The sequence below is a fragment of the Heterocephalus glaber genome, unplaced genomic scaffold, assembly GCF_053883595.1.
Source record: "Heterocephalus glaber isolate CG9 unplaced genomic scaffold, H.glaber_assembly_v1.0 deba00000347, whole genome shotgun sequence".
NCBI classification, from domain to species: domain Eukaryota; kingdom Metazoa; phylum Chordata; class Mammalia; order Rodentia; family Bathyergidae; genus Heterocephalus; species Heterocephalus glaber.
In genome coordinates this window covers 40,961,705-40,976,007 of record NW_028258143.1, presented here as the reverse complement: position 1 = coordinate 40,976,007, position 14,303 = coordinate 40,961,705, and the positions used below count along the sequence as shown (strand labels likewise).

Sequence of the window (14,303 nt, the reverse complement as noted above, 5' to 3'; positions counted from 1 at the left end):
GAGGTGATTAAATTAGGGGGCAGAGCCCTCATGGATGGGATTAGGGCCCCTACGAAAGCACTTTAAGGATTGGGTTTCTCTCTCCTGCTCTTCTGCTGTGTGAGAACGCAGCATTTAAAGAAGTAGAGACAGGCACTCATCAGACATGAATCCTACTGGTGCCTTGATCATTGATTTCCCATCTTGCAGAACTCTGAGGAAATAAATTTTTGTTCTTTATAAATTACCCAGTCTCAGGTATTTTCTTAGAGCAACACAAAGACAGCTATGGTTGTGGATTTGTCTACTTCTCTATTACAGTTTTTGCTTCATAATCTTGAAGTTACAGCATTAGATGTATGCATATTTAAGATTGATTTGTCTGCTTCATGAATTGGAGCTTTTCTCCTTTATTTCTGGTACTAGTCCTCATCTTGTTATTAATATAGTCAAATCCAGTTTTACTAGTATTTGCATAGTATATATTTTAATCCTGTTATTTTAACTTAACTATACCTTTATGCTTCAGCTTCCTTCTAGATAACATAAGGTACTTGTTTTTAATCTGATAATCTCTTGCTCAGATTACTCATCAATTTTTTCCTTATTCCCATCTTTCACTTTTTCGCTTTTTTAAAGTCTTTGAATACTAGTTTCAGTATGTTTTTACTCAGCATGGTTTTACTCATTCTCTCTTTTTTCTTGATAATGGATCATATTTTCCAGTGTGTTCACTGATCTAATATGTATTTTTATTAGATTTTGGACATTATGAATGATATATTGTGGGGACTCCAGATAATGTTGTCTTTCTTTAAAGAGGGTTGAGTTTTTTTTCAGGAACTAACAAATTACTTGTGGAACTTTACAATCTTCCCAAGCTTGATTTTATTCTTTTATACTTTGCATTTATTTTGGTTTTTTTTTAGTTCTGAGGTGTAGCTCTTACCATCATTGGTCTAGAGTATAGTGCGTATCTATAAAGTTTGGCCTCTCTGGGGTCTGAATGTCCAAAATATTGGGTGACATCTGTCTTCTGTAGCTGGACCATAGCTCTAAAAATATCCAGCATCACAAGACTCTTGGTGTTTCCTTTCAGTTTTCAGCCACACAAGAGCTTCTCCTAGCTATTCTTCCCCCACTGCTGTCTGGTATAATTTCCTGCTATTATTAGTCACTTCAGCATCTCTTACCCCAACCTCTTCCATTCAGCAAAACTACCCTGTCTGCTTTGCCTCCAGCAGCCTATGCCAGCTGTTAAGTGTCTTTACACAGAATACCAAGGAAAACATGGGGCTCAAGTTATGTTTTCCTTCACTCGAAGCTCGCAGTCCTGTGGTGCCTGTGTCCAATTCCTGAGAACACTTGTTTCACATACATTGTCTCATGGTGTATATAGTAAGACAAGTCTGGTACAGTTACTGTGGCATAGCCATAAGCAGAAATTCCTGCATCCCTATTTAAAGTACATACTAATTTTCAAATTAAATTTTTGGATTGAATATCTAACCCTTTTATAAAATGATCAAGACTCTGAAAGTATGAATTTTTCAGGTTCAAGCAATTAGAAACAGTAATAACATTTGAATTCTCTGACAAGATGACAGAGTATTCTCCAATTTTTACAATTCTAAATCCTCTTGCATCTGACTGAATGTCTCTATCTATCTATCTATTTATCTATCATCTATCTCTATTCTATCTATCTATCATCTATTATCACTGTGCACCACTTACTGTGCTAGGTATTATAAATAAAGCAAAACACAAAAGTGTGAGTTGTATGGCTCTCCCAGTTCTTATATTCTAAGGGAGATGTCTTAATTAGGGTTTTCCTGAAAGCAGAGCATGGAACAGTCCTGAGTACTAGATTATTGATAATATATTTGGAAATGTTTTCAGGAAACAGGAATGAAGGAGAATGAAGAATGAGATGGAAAAGAAGAAAAGGCTAATATTAAGATTGTGGCTATGGAATCCAGAAACTTACTTTCTGGCGAAATCTCCTAGGTAAATACAGAAGGCCTCCCAGACTTCTCCACCTATAGATTGGGAGACTGAAACATATATCTACTCTCTCCTGCCTCCCACTGGCTGTGCTTGTGTTTTAGCTGAGCAGGCTCCTGCAGTAACGGAAAAGTCCTGGAGAGGAAAGTAGAAAGACAAGTGAAATAAGCATGCTTAAATACGATTGCTGTTAGGGAGGTAATTCTGAGCTTAGAGGAAAGTGTCTTTTGCAATTGTCAATAAAATAAACGTGGGACAAAGGGATATGACATGTGACCCAGGAGGCAGTTCTCACAGACAAAAATATTAGGTTGAACACAGATATTTTCTAGAAAATATAAGTACCTTGATTTTTAAAATCAAGTAATGCAATAGAGTTAAAATATATGTGTACAAATGCAAGGGGATGTTCATATTGAATGGTTTGGGAACATCTCTCTGGAGAGATGGTATTTGAACTGATGGCTAAGAAAACGAAGGAGACAGGATGCCAAAGGGGATTCTGCAGAGAGAGAAGAGCAAGTGTGAAGGTCCTGTGATAGAGTAAGTGTAACATGTTTGAGGGACAAATGATTGAGGTCTTCTGAGAGCAGGAACCCTATAGTACAATTGTGGTTAGTTTGGAGTCCTTTAGAAAATCAACAGAAGATACGATATAGAGGAACGATATGATTATATTTGTCTTAAGTAATGAAACGGGCCTATAATGATTTTTGATTCATGCATGTTAAATATCACTGAAGATTTCTATGAAGCTGTAATTGTTAACACTGGAAAATATTCTTTATTTGGCCTTGTGCCCAATAACATATAAACCACTGTCTTTGCCTAAAAATCCCAGTCCCTTGCATCTCACTATAAACTTAATAATATTATAAAATATATTATTAGATATATATAAATATATATTATTAAATATAATATTTATATTTTGGTATAAATATTTTTCATTGAGAAGGCATCAGTAGCAATTCTGAATGTCCTAATATCCCACCACTCCTAGGAATAAAGAAAATTTATTCATTAAGGTGAGCCATGAAAGAAGTCACTTCAACTGTCACTTGGATAGAAACCAAGATTACAGTATTTAGGGCTGCATTTATTTGTAGCAGAAAGATAGTTAATTTTTGGATTAAAAAAAGTTTTAAAATGCTAATTGCCATGGTTTGGATCTGGAATGTTCCCCCATGCCCTTCTTGCTTTGTAGCCAGCTGACCATAAGACTTTTAAAACTGGGAGCCAAAATAAAGCTTTTCTTCAAGTTGTAGGTGTCTTGTATTGTGTTTCGGCAATGAGAAATATGATTAACTCATGAATGCACATAATTCTCTTATAACTCTTTAGATTAATAGAATATGCTTTCTCCTGACCAAAATATTTTTCTTACTAATTTCATGATTTAACAGAAAGCCTAAACTGGGACATGGAATTCCTTACTCTTACATTAATTTGTTCTGTAACAATGAATAATTGATCAGAAAAGTGACTACAAGTTATTTAGCAAGTATTTACTGTGTATGTGCCTTGCTGACTATGAGTAGTAAATTACAAAAATATATTCATATGATATGGTCATCCTCGTAAGTATCAGAAAATATAGTCACTATCTCAAATTTCACTTGAAATACCCCATTGACCTTCTCACACATGATTTTTAAAGCACTAGGTTTGGACCTGGCTAAAAAATGTACCCTTTCTCCAAATACTATGTAAGAGTTAAATGTGGGATTACTTTTTAAAAGAAAGTCATAAGTGACATTTTCACAAATTAAGGGTTTCTTGCTTAACGGAACTTACTAAAAACATGCTACTCTATTACCCAGATATTCCACTACAGACAACACTTGCTAAACTCTCTGTGTCTGAGGACAGTGCTACATAACACTTTCCCTAGAATTGCAGGCAACAGTAAAGACATTTTCATTTTCTTTTGGCTGGTTCTTTCTTGACCGAGTACTAAATGTGATTCTGATCTGACTGATTCTTTCTCTATGATTGAAAAAATATAAATCCAAGTGGTCAGAATGTCCAGACCCATATATATCACTAAACTACTTGTTTCTCTTGTTGCTTTGTAGTTTCACTGTCTTCAAATAGATTTATTTCAGTTCCTTTGGTTTACAAGCCAACATTTGGAAAGGTGTAACAACCAATGTGAGTGACTTTTTCAGAGGAGGGACTAGTGGAAAAAATCTGTGATCCACGGAATGGCTCTTTGATCTAAGTGGAAATTGACTTGCAGAAAAAGTAGAATATACATTCAATATAACTACTGATTGAGGGAAGTTGAAGAGAGATGCTATTACCTTTGATTTTATTATGTACTTCTCAGGACTCAGGAATGAATTATTAGGTGACATCTAAATATAGATGTGCATAATTTGGTACATTTATTCTATAATAACCTCTCACTTCTTGGTATATAACATTTCATAGATAACTTTAAAATAGCCAACATACCCCTGATTTTAAGATCAGGCTAAAACCTCTCTGCATGCAAAAAGGGAAGTAGGTCAGTCCACCATTTATGGAGCTAGCAATATAATTTGAGTTGGAGGATATCAGTAGAAATGGAAATGTTCACTTGGAAGAAGCGCGTCAGGAAGCACTCAGAAATCAGAAAGAACACAAGGAAGAAAGTAACTCTAAAGCATTTTAAACTGATGAATCACTCACCTCAGCTACCTTCTGACATTGTAGAGCTTGAAAACCTTTATGGCATCAGATAAGATACATTTCAGTGGAAGAAATGAAAGACCACTTGAAAAATACCAGGAAAATATTTTGCCCTAAGCCAGAGATAAGAGGTATGATGAAAATACACAGACAATGTTTAAATTTTTAAAAATTTATAACAATAAAAGACACATTGCTATGAATCTCCCTCAGTGTATTTCTTCTGACTTTGGACATATTATTCCATTGTTCTTGCCACTTTCTGAAGAAGTTCTGGAAGTCTTCCTTTGTGACTATTTAAAAAAATTTATTACTACACATTTGCAGTACATAATGATTACATTTATCGTGGGAGCTGCTACATGTGCATAACACATATTAATTATTTTTATGTCCCTTCCCTTCCTCCCCGACCTTTTCCATCTTTTTTCCCTGTTTACAAAAAATCTACCTCCCTGTTTCCTATGCTCTGTCTTTTAATTTGCTCTTTAATTTATTTATACTTTAGGTATCTCATACAGAAAAAAACATGTGAAATTTAAGTATGTGTATCTGATTCATTTTGCTTAATATTATGGTCTCAAGGTACATTAATTTTCCTACAAATGATCAAATTTATCCTTCTTTAAGGCAGAGAAGTATCCATTGGATATAAATGCATTTCCTTTATGCATTCATCTACTGATGAACACATAGGTCGGGTCTAAGATTTAGTTATTGTCTGTGCTGCTGGAAACTTGGGCATGTATTTTATCACCATAATATGATGCTTTTAACACTTTAAGAAAGATACCTAGAAGAGGAGTAGCTGGATCGAATGGAATTTCTATATTTAGATTTTTGAAGAAAGTCCATACTGATTTCCATAATGGTTATACTAATTATACTCCTACCAACAATGCTGAAGGGTCCACTTTTTGCTGCAGCATCAGCAGCATTTGTTATTATTTGGTATCTTCATGATAGACATTTTTCTGGAGTAAGATGGAATCTGAGTGCTGTTTTAATTTGCATTTCTCTAAACACCAAAGGTGTTGAACTTTTTCATGTTTTTCTTTTACAATTGTACTTCTTCTGAAACATATCTATTCATTTTAGTTTATTTGCCCATTTTTTGATTGTCTTTTCTAATTTTTTTAGTTCTTTATATATAGTCTAGATATTTGTCTGTGCTAAGAGTAAATAGCATTTTTCCCATTCTAAATTTTTCATTGTTAGCTGTTTCTTTTATTATGCAGAAGCTTTTTAATTTCATATAATCTCATTTATTGATTTTTGATGTTTCTTGTGCAAATGGGATTATGTTCAGAAAGTCTTTCCCTATGTCTTCAAGAGTTTTACCTATTTTATCTTCTAACTGATTAAGTGTTTAAGTTTTAACACTTAGTTCTTGGATCCATTTTGATTTTAGTTTAGTATGTGGCGCGAGATATTAATCTAGATTCAGTCTTCTGTATGTGTACAGCCAGTTTTCCCAGCACCATTTGTTAAATAGGCTATCTTTCTGTTTCTTGGCCCCTTTGGTCAAAGATAAGATGGCTGAATGTGCCTGGGGTTGTTTCTGCTTCTGCATCTTCTGTTGACTGGGGTAGCTGTTATTGTGCCAGTACCAAGTTGTTGTTGTTGTTTTTTAATTTTAATCACTGTAACTTTGTGATATAACTTTAAATCTGGGATTGAGATGCCTCCTGTTTTGCTCTTATTGCATGAGAATTTGAGGATTATTTTCTAGTTCTGTGAGGAATGCCACTGATATTTTGATTGGGATTGCATTAAATATATATCGATTTTGGAAGTATTGTCATTTTAACATCATTGGTTCTACCTATCCAGGACAGGGGATATCTTTCCATTTTCTAATGTCCTCTTTGATCTCCTTTCTTTCCTCTTTTGGTTAAATTGGCTAAGGGTTTGTCTTTTTGTTTATTCTTTTACAGCATCAGCCATTAATTCAATGATTCTTTGTACTTCTTTAGTCTACATTTCTTTAATTTCTGCTCTGATCTTTGTAATTTCCTTCTTGTACTAGTTTTGGATTTGGATTTTAGGTTTATCATTAGAAATCACTGAATTCAATTTTTGAATTCTTGAATTACTGAAATCTTTCTATTTTTCTAATGTGGTTATTCAGAGTTATAAACTTCCCTTTTAGGACTGCTTTCATTGTGTCCATAGGTTCTGGTATGTTGCACAGGCATTATCATTTGATTTTAGGAAGTGTTTAACTTCTTCCTTGATTTCTTTTTTGATTCTTCCATAATCTGTTGTTTATTTTGCCCTGGATTTCTAGTTCCACTGTACTATGTTCTGATAATATACACAGGGTAATTTTGATTCTTTTGTACTTTAAGCATACTTTACGGGCTAATATATGATTTATTTTGGAGAAAGTTTTATGTGCTTCTGAGAAAAATGTGTATTCTGTTGTTGGGTGAAACATGCTATATATATCTATTAAGTCCATTTGTTAGAAGGTGTGATTCAACACTGACATTTTTTTTGCTGATTTTTGTCTAGTTGATCTGCTATTTGTGAGAGTGGGGTACTGAGGTCCTCCACTATAATTGTGTTATAATATAATAATAAGATAATATAATAATAAGATAATATAATTGTGTTTATCTCTTTTTTTAATGTGGAGCAGTGTTTGTTTTATGAAGTTGGGTGCACCAGTGTTTAGTGCACATATTTACACTTGTTATATCTTCCTGTTTAATTGTCCCATTAACCAACATGTAGTGATGTTCTTTGCCTCTTCTGATCAGTTTTGGCTGAAGTTCGCTTTGTCTGGAACTAGCATAGCTACTCCTGGTTTTCTTCTGGGTTCTTGTTGCATGTAATATCTTTTTTCCATCTTTTTATTTTTAAACTGTGACTTTCTTTTGGAATTAAATGTGTTTCTTATATACAGAATATTGTTGAGTATTATTTCTTGATACATTCTGCCAATCTTTGTCTTTTGATCAGGTAATTTAGATCATTCACATTGAGAGTTATTACTGAAGGTATTGACTTATTCTTGTAATTGTATTATTTTTCTGTTGCTGATTTCTTTTCTCCTGCCTAACTGCTAATCCTTTATACTATAGTCATACTTTTAAACTCTTTGGAATTGTTGGCTTCATTGTCTCTTTCTAAGACATCCTTGATAATTTGTTGTAGTGCTGGTTTAGTGGTCATAAATTTTTAAGACACTCTTTGCCAATGGAAAAATTTTATTTCTCCATCAAATTTTTTTTTTGTACCAGGGATCGAACTCAGGACCTTACTTGAGGGGCAGGCTCGGTGCCACTGAGCTAAATCCCTGGCCCTCTTCATCAATTTTGAAAGATAGTTTTTCAGGATGTACATGTCTGGGTTGGAAAATTTCCTTGTTTGTTTGTTTTTTCTTTTAGGGCCTGAAACATTTTACTGCAATTTTTTCTAGACTTTTAGGTTTGTGTTGGGAAGACTGCTATAATTCTATTGGGTTTATCTTTGTAAGTGATTTTTTTTTCTTCTAATAGCTTTTAACATTCCCTCCTTGCATTGGACTTTTGAGGTTTTGACTCTGATGTGTCATAAGAATTCTTTCCTTATCATGGATATTTGGGGTTCTGTATTCCGTGCTTATCTGTATTTTGAGTTCTTCCCCCATACTTGGAAAGTTTTTTGCTACTATTTCGGTAAACAAATTTCTATGCCATTTGTACTGCCTTCTGATTTTTCACTATTCTACTTAATCTCATATTATTTCTCTTTGGGTCATGTAGCAGCTGTTGGATCCATCTTCCATGTGACTTTATATGTTTGTATTTATATTTATATATTATGTATATTTTTTTAAGCAAAAAATATGTTGAATTCTCCTACCAAGTGCCATCCATTGAAAGGCAAGCTTGTGAAAACATTACAGTGTATCCTCATCCACTTTGTTCCCTGGATCTGGCTGGCATCATGCAAATCCTGGCTCTGCTCCAAAGTAAAAATGACCATAACAAGTAAAAGTTTTGCATCAGTTCAGGACATCAAGGCAGTTTTGATAGTGCAACTAAGGACATACATGAAAGACTTTCAGAACTGCTTTAGAAAGTGGCAAGAATAATGGGATAAATGAGTTTGAAGAAAATGGAGTATTTTGAAGTAGATTAATGACAATGTGTCTTTTACTGTCATAGATCTTAAAGAATTTAAACAGTCACCATAGTTTCTGGTAATACCTCATCTGTTGCTGTGATTTTCAACCTCTTAACACATAACCAAATTAGAGGAGTTTTATGACAAATGAAGAAGAAAGTCATTGTCAAAGCAATTTTTGGAGAAAACCATGCAAATTATATTAAGACAGAGGGGAAAATTTGGTCTTAAGTAGTAATTAAAAAACATGTATGCCGCCGGCTGCGCAAGCGCAAGGAACTGAGTTCAATCCCCGGTACCAAAAAAAAAAAAAAAAAAAAAAAACCAGTAAAAATGCTACCATTCTTTTTGTAGTTCTGCATATAACAGAATGAAATCTGGATTTCCAAGATACTATACCAGTGATCAAGAAAACCTAAAGTTAAAGTCAGGAGAAAAAGAGAAACTAATAAGGTAAGGGTTGAAGATATATTTTTCACAATGACGATTAGACCAATATATTCTCCAGAAAAGTTGGCTGTTCACTTGAATTTCCCAGATAGATCATCTGGTTTATCATATGATAATCAAATATGACTACCAAGTTCAACTGTCACATGTTTTAAAATTTTTATTATTAAAATTCTGGCAAAGGCAATATTTGCTACATGGTGTTAATACTTGGTAGGAGATTCAAATGGTCTGGATGATGCTTTTCTTTTACATGGTCCAGGAAGCCACTAGAAATAATATTTATTTAGGCTAAGCATTTCAGCACATGGTATCTCACTAGCCACAGTTTTAACCTGGTGAATTCAGAAGGACTTTTTGGGGGGCAGTGCTGGCTTAGTGGGCCTCACAAATGCTAGGCAAGTGTTATACTGCACTTACATACAAACTCAATTAGTATCTATAACAATTTGACAGTTTGAGAAAGAAAGAAATTTAAGGAAGTCACAAGTACACAACAAAGAATAAAGAGACAAATAAAATAGTTAGAAACATACAGAATAGAAAATCCAACCTATGCAGAAATAAGAGTTATAGAAGAAGAGAAAGCAGAGAACGGAGAAAATATCATATTCAAAGAGATGGTCGTTGATAATTTTTCATAATGATGAAAGATACAAATCCTCATATTGCAGAATTTCACAGGCAATAACAACAACAAAAATCCTAAAGGCAACCAGAGAGAAAAGGCAAACTTCCTCAAAGGATGAGTTAAGTTCTTTGCTTGAATAAAGAAGAATGAGATGGGAAATAAGCATTTAGTTCTTATTTTATTCTTTTGAAAAATAATTTAGAGCAAATATGGAAACATTAACTATTGTAAAATCTGTATGACAGGTATAATGATATCTTTTGTATTATTTCCTTACTTAGCAGCATGTTTGACATATTTCAGAATAGAAATTAACACACAAAATTTTGGAAAGTGTGTGTAACATTTATTGATTACATACAAATTGTTTATCATAATAACTTTTAATTCATATTTCTACATATCAGTACTACATCCTGAACAGTAGCTATAGAATTAAATGGGTTCATACTGGCATTCAATTTAAAAGAGGCTTAGTAATTATCTTAATGGTGGTAATATCATAAAGATCAGATGTTGTCACACTACAGACCTGGGACAGCTTCCTGTTTTGCTAAATAAATTTTTATTGGGACACAATCATACTGATTTTGTATGTTATCTATGACTGCTTTGACTCTACAACAGTGAAATTAAATAGTTCGATGCCCAAAATATTTGCTGTCTAGCACTTTATCAAAAAGGTCATCAACTTCTAACTTATTGATGATGATTCTTGTTGTTTCCCTTTTACAAATTAGCAGTGTATTTTTATAATGAAGTCTCAAATCTTGCATAGATTTGAAGAAAATAATTAACTAAGTTTATTGGTCTTACATTTGTCCACAGGGAAACTTGAGGTAAAAGTAAATATAGAGAAATTCTAACGTATCTGAGTGTCTATTTAATTGAACTTTCCATCTTTAAGATTCTCAGTAATCAAATAAAATTGGTTTGGATAGCATGAAAGTTCAAACCAGTCATCTGATTCTGCAATACAACCCAATTAATCTCATGTGTGCAGCACTTTCCTATGCGCCTAGCCCTGGCCAACATTGCATTACATTAGCTTAGAAAGTACAGGTAGAAAGTATTTGTCTGGGCCTATATATTTAAAAAATTCTCTTTTCTTATACAGTATCTGTTAATTTCCTAAGGAAAAGCTTGAAGTACTGGATCCTCATATTTAAGATGGATGGAAATCATGTTATTGTACTATTAAATATATTATAATGTTTGAAGAGTATAACTCATAACTTAGTCATAGATGAAAAAAGTTCTAGATTTCTTGTCTGTTTGCTTATACCTCAGAAAGGCTTTTTTCTTTCAGTTGAAGAAAGTCAGCTTTTTCATTAAGACTAGATAGTTTGTTGATTTAATCATTTAAGTCAATAAAACTGTAATGATGGTTTCTTTGAAGACACAAGTTATTACTTGCAGTGAATATTGTAAAGAAAATTACTGTCACTTCATTCTTTCAAGTCCTTTGTCATCAGATTTTATTTCCTCCTCTGATCTTACTGCATTCTTTTGACTTGTTCATCTTTACCAAGGCCTGCCTTGCCTAACATTCCCCTCAACTCTCTTATCTCTTGTAGCCCACACCTGTACAGTGCCTTTTAACATGTCTTACTGACTGGTCAGCTCTAGACCCACAGGTTTCTAACAGTAATTCACAAATGAATATTGGACTAATTAGTTAATCGACTAATCTTTGATAAATCCTATTAATGTATAAAAATCTTTCTCTGAATTCTTTGAGTTCTTACTGAAAGAAAAAGAAAGAAAATGAAAGAAAAGAGTTTGTTCTAAATAACTATTTGTTACATGTAAAGAAATAATTTTTTCTGTAAACCATTTCAAGGTTAAGAACAATGCTGTATGTTTCTTTTTAAAAATGACATTGAGAAAAGGAAAAACATGGAAACAAAGTCTTTGTAAATAGGGAAAGGTGGAGGGGGTAAAGGAAGGGCAGGGGAATGGGGAAAAAATAAGAACCAAGATACAGCGTGTAAAGGTACAAGATCCTAATGATGAAGGTAACTGTATTGTATACCTAAAATGTACCAATAAACTAAATGGAAAAAATATATAATATATTAAAAATGGCATTGAGAGAGAGAGAGAGAGGAGAGAGAGCAAGCCATGGGCATCCCATATAATATGGTAAAGAGGAGAGTCTGTTATTTGCTTTTATATTCATTATCTCACTATATATAGACCACAGATATATTTGCTATTTGAAGGAACAATTATTTGTTAAATAAGTTAAAATCATATAACATTAGTGAGATATACTTTGAAATTCATTAGATGAATTTAGATTCAAATAACTTCTATTTAACACTAATCGAGTAAAAAAAAAAAGCAAACAGTGAAGTGCCACTCAGATTCTAAGTTCATTTTACAAGATGATTTATAGGTAGATTTATCTTTTAATGACTTATAAAATATTGAGGCTGAAAACAGGCAAGAATATATAATTGCTCTTTTCCAGATGAAAACTCTTTTTCTGTCTCATAGAAAGTTACAGTTAGAATCACTACACTGTACCTTATAACTTAAGCTGTTTTACTATTTTTTCTTTTTTCATTTTAATCTACTTCAAATAAATTAGATTATAAAATTCCCTTTATATAAATGTTATAGATTCTCACAAAGTCCTCCCATTTTGCTTCAAGACCATCTTTATCCTGTGTGGTTTTCCATTCTTATTCCTCAATGCCTGCAAGAATTCTTGGCTCAGTTTTTCCTATAACTGCCTTATATCATCATAGCCATCATCACACATTGGCTGTGCTATCACAAAAAGATGAACTTGTGTGTGCTCTAACTTTTTTTCTAGCAAAATATCGAGTGACTCTGTTTTTTCATTTGGGCAGGACATCAGAAGAGGTAGGAGGTTGAGGATGAGAAAGTTAATAATAAATACATGTGGGCTGTTAGTTCTCCTGCCTTCCCAGAACAACAACAAAAAAGTTCAGTCAAGAGTTTTCTCTAGGGAAAGAAGACTGGTAATACGCTAATGCCACAGCAAGTCTCCCCTCAAAGAGCGGAACTGAACAAGACATGAATATTTTCCATGAGATGATTCACCAATGGTTCACACTAAATGGAAAATAAAGATGAACAATAACTATAATTTATACAGAGACTTCTGTGAAGACAAAAACCTTACATTTTCATCTTTGAGTCTCCAGTAACTTATAAATATTTGTTGTATAAATATTTATTGAATGATTCAATGAGTTTTTACTGGAATTTTCAGGGAGGTACCAATAGTAATTTTGTGATCTTCAAATGTCTATTTCAGAAGAGCCCTGCTATATTGTGTGCAAGTGGTGTTTGTTGAGGAAGTGGTGTACTGACATAGAGATAGCATGAATGAAGAAAGAAATTAATATGAATAGGTGTGTTTTGCAGCTGAAGTAATTTCTACTAGAAAGCACAGAAAATGATTATCAATGATTATTAGGTGATATGCTTGCCTTTCAGGAGGGAAAAGTACATTTGATAAGAATTTAGTGAGCAGTTGTTGTGTCCCTTAGGTATTGTGAATGCCACGAATGTAAGTCAGATATCTGGCTGCCTTCACAGGTGATTTCTGTAGGTATGGTAGATCCATTGTTTATGAAGCAACCAACATTTCTGACCATCTGCAAATGGAATCCACTCCTACTGAACTCCTTAATAAGCAATGCTGAGTTTACTGAAAATCTCATTATAGCTGGAGAAGGAGAAACAGAGAACGAGTTTACATAGCTTCCACTATAGTAGTCAACTTCATGCATATCTCATGTAACACAGCTGTTCTCTGTAGTCCTTCTAGTTGCCTTGTACCTCTTTCTATCATCTCAGCACACAGCTTTGTGCCACTCATCCTCTTTCCCAGGACTTCTCTGGAACAAACATATTTCTTTTCTTTTCCCACGGAAGATCACGTTCATCTCTTTTCCTTAGCCCTTGGTGTTATTGATCTGCTAGCTTAGAATGCAGGATTCTTAAACACTTTTCTCTATCTCTGTGCCAGTTTACGTCCTATAGAAGCAGCTCTTGACTATCAAGGATTCAGGGATGGTGGTTTTCTTGGGAGGTGAACCCAGAAAATACTAATAGGGAAAGTAGGGAAGGGCAAGAAGCCAATAAAGCATGTACGTGATATCAAATTATTCCTTTGGGTACCTGGAGCTTAATCTAGCTAGGAATTTCCACAGATAGTGCAGAATGTCCACCTTAGAGTCATCTTACCAAGAAGAGAAGTTATTACACACCAATTTTCAGCAGTTATTAGTGAAAAGCCCCTCCTAGGAGATAGGTATATTGTTTGACCTTGTGCACAGACACAGTGGGACCTGGTAGAGCAAGCACTAGCTTTAAAGAAAGGCCTTAGGTAAAGAGATAAGATGCTGGCATCTGGAGGCTGGGCCCATGTGCATATAACAGTAAAATCTGGGTTGAGGAGACC

At 33.8% G+C, this 14,303-nt stretch overlaps 1 protein-coding gene across 7 annotated transcripts in view; it reads left to right on the top strand.

Moving 5' to 3' along the window:
* LOC110344261 (uncharacterized) overlaps positions 1–14,303 on the top strand; it is a 133,121-nt gene that overhangs the window by 99,062 nt on the left and 19,756 nt on the right. For 4 of the 7 annotated variants that reach the window (XR_015446566.1, XR_015446563.1, XR_015446574.1 and 1 more), the window contains one exon: positions 9,133–9,231. The exons of the other annotated variants lie outside the window; for them this stretch is intronic. The gene's annotated coding sequence lies outside the window, so the exon portion shown is untranslated. The remainder of the gene's footprint in view (positions 1–9,132; positions 9,232–14,303) is intronic. 7 annotated transcript variants of the gene reach the window in all.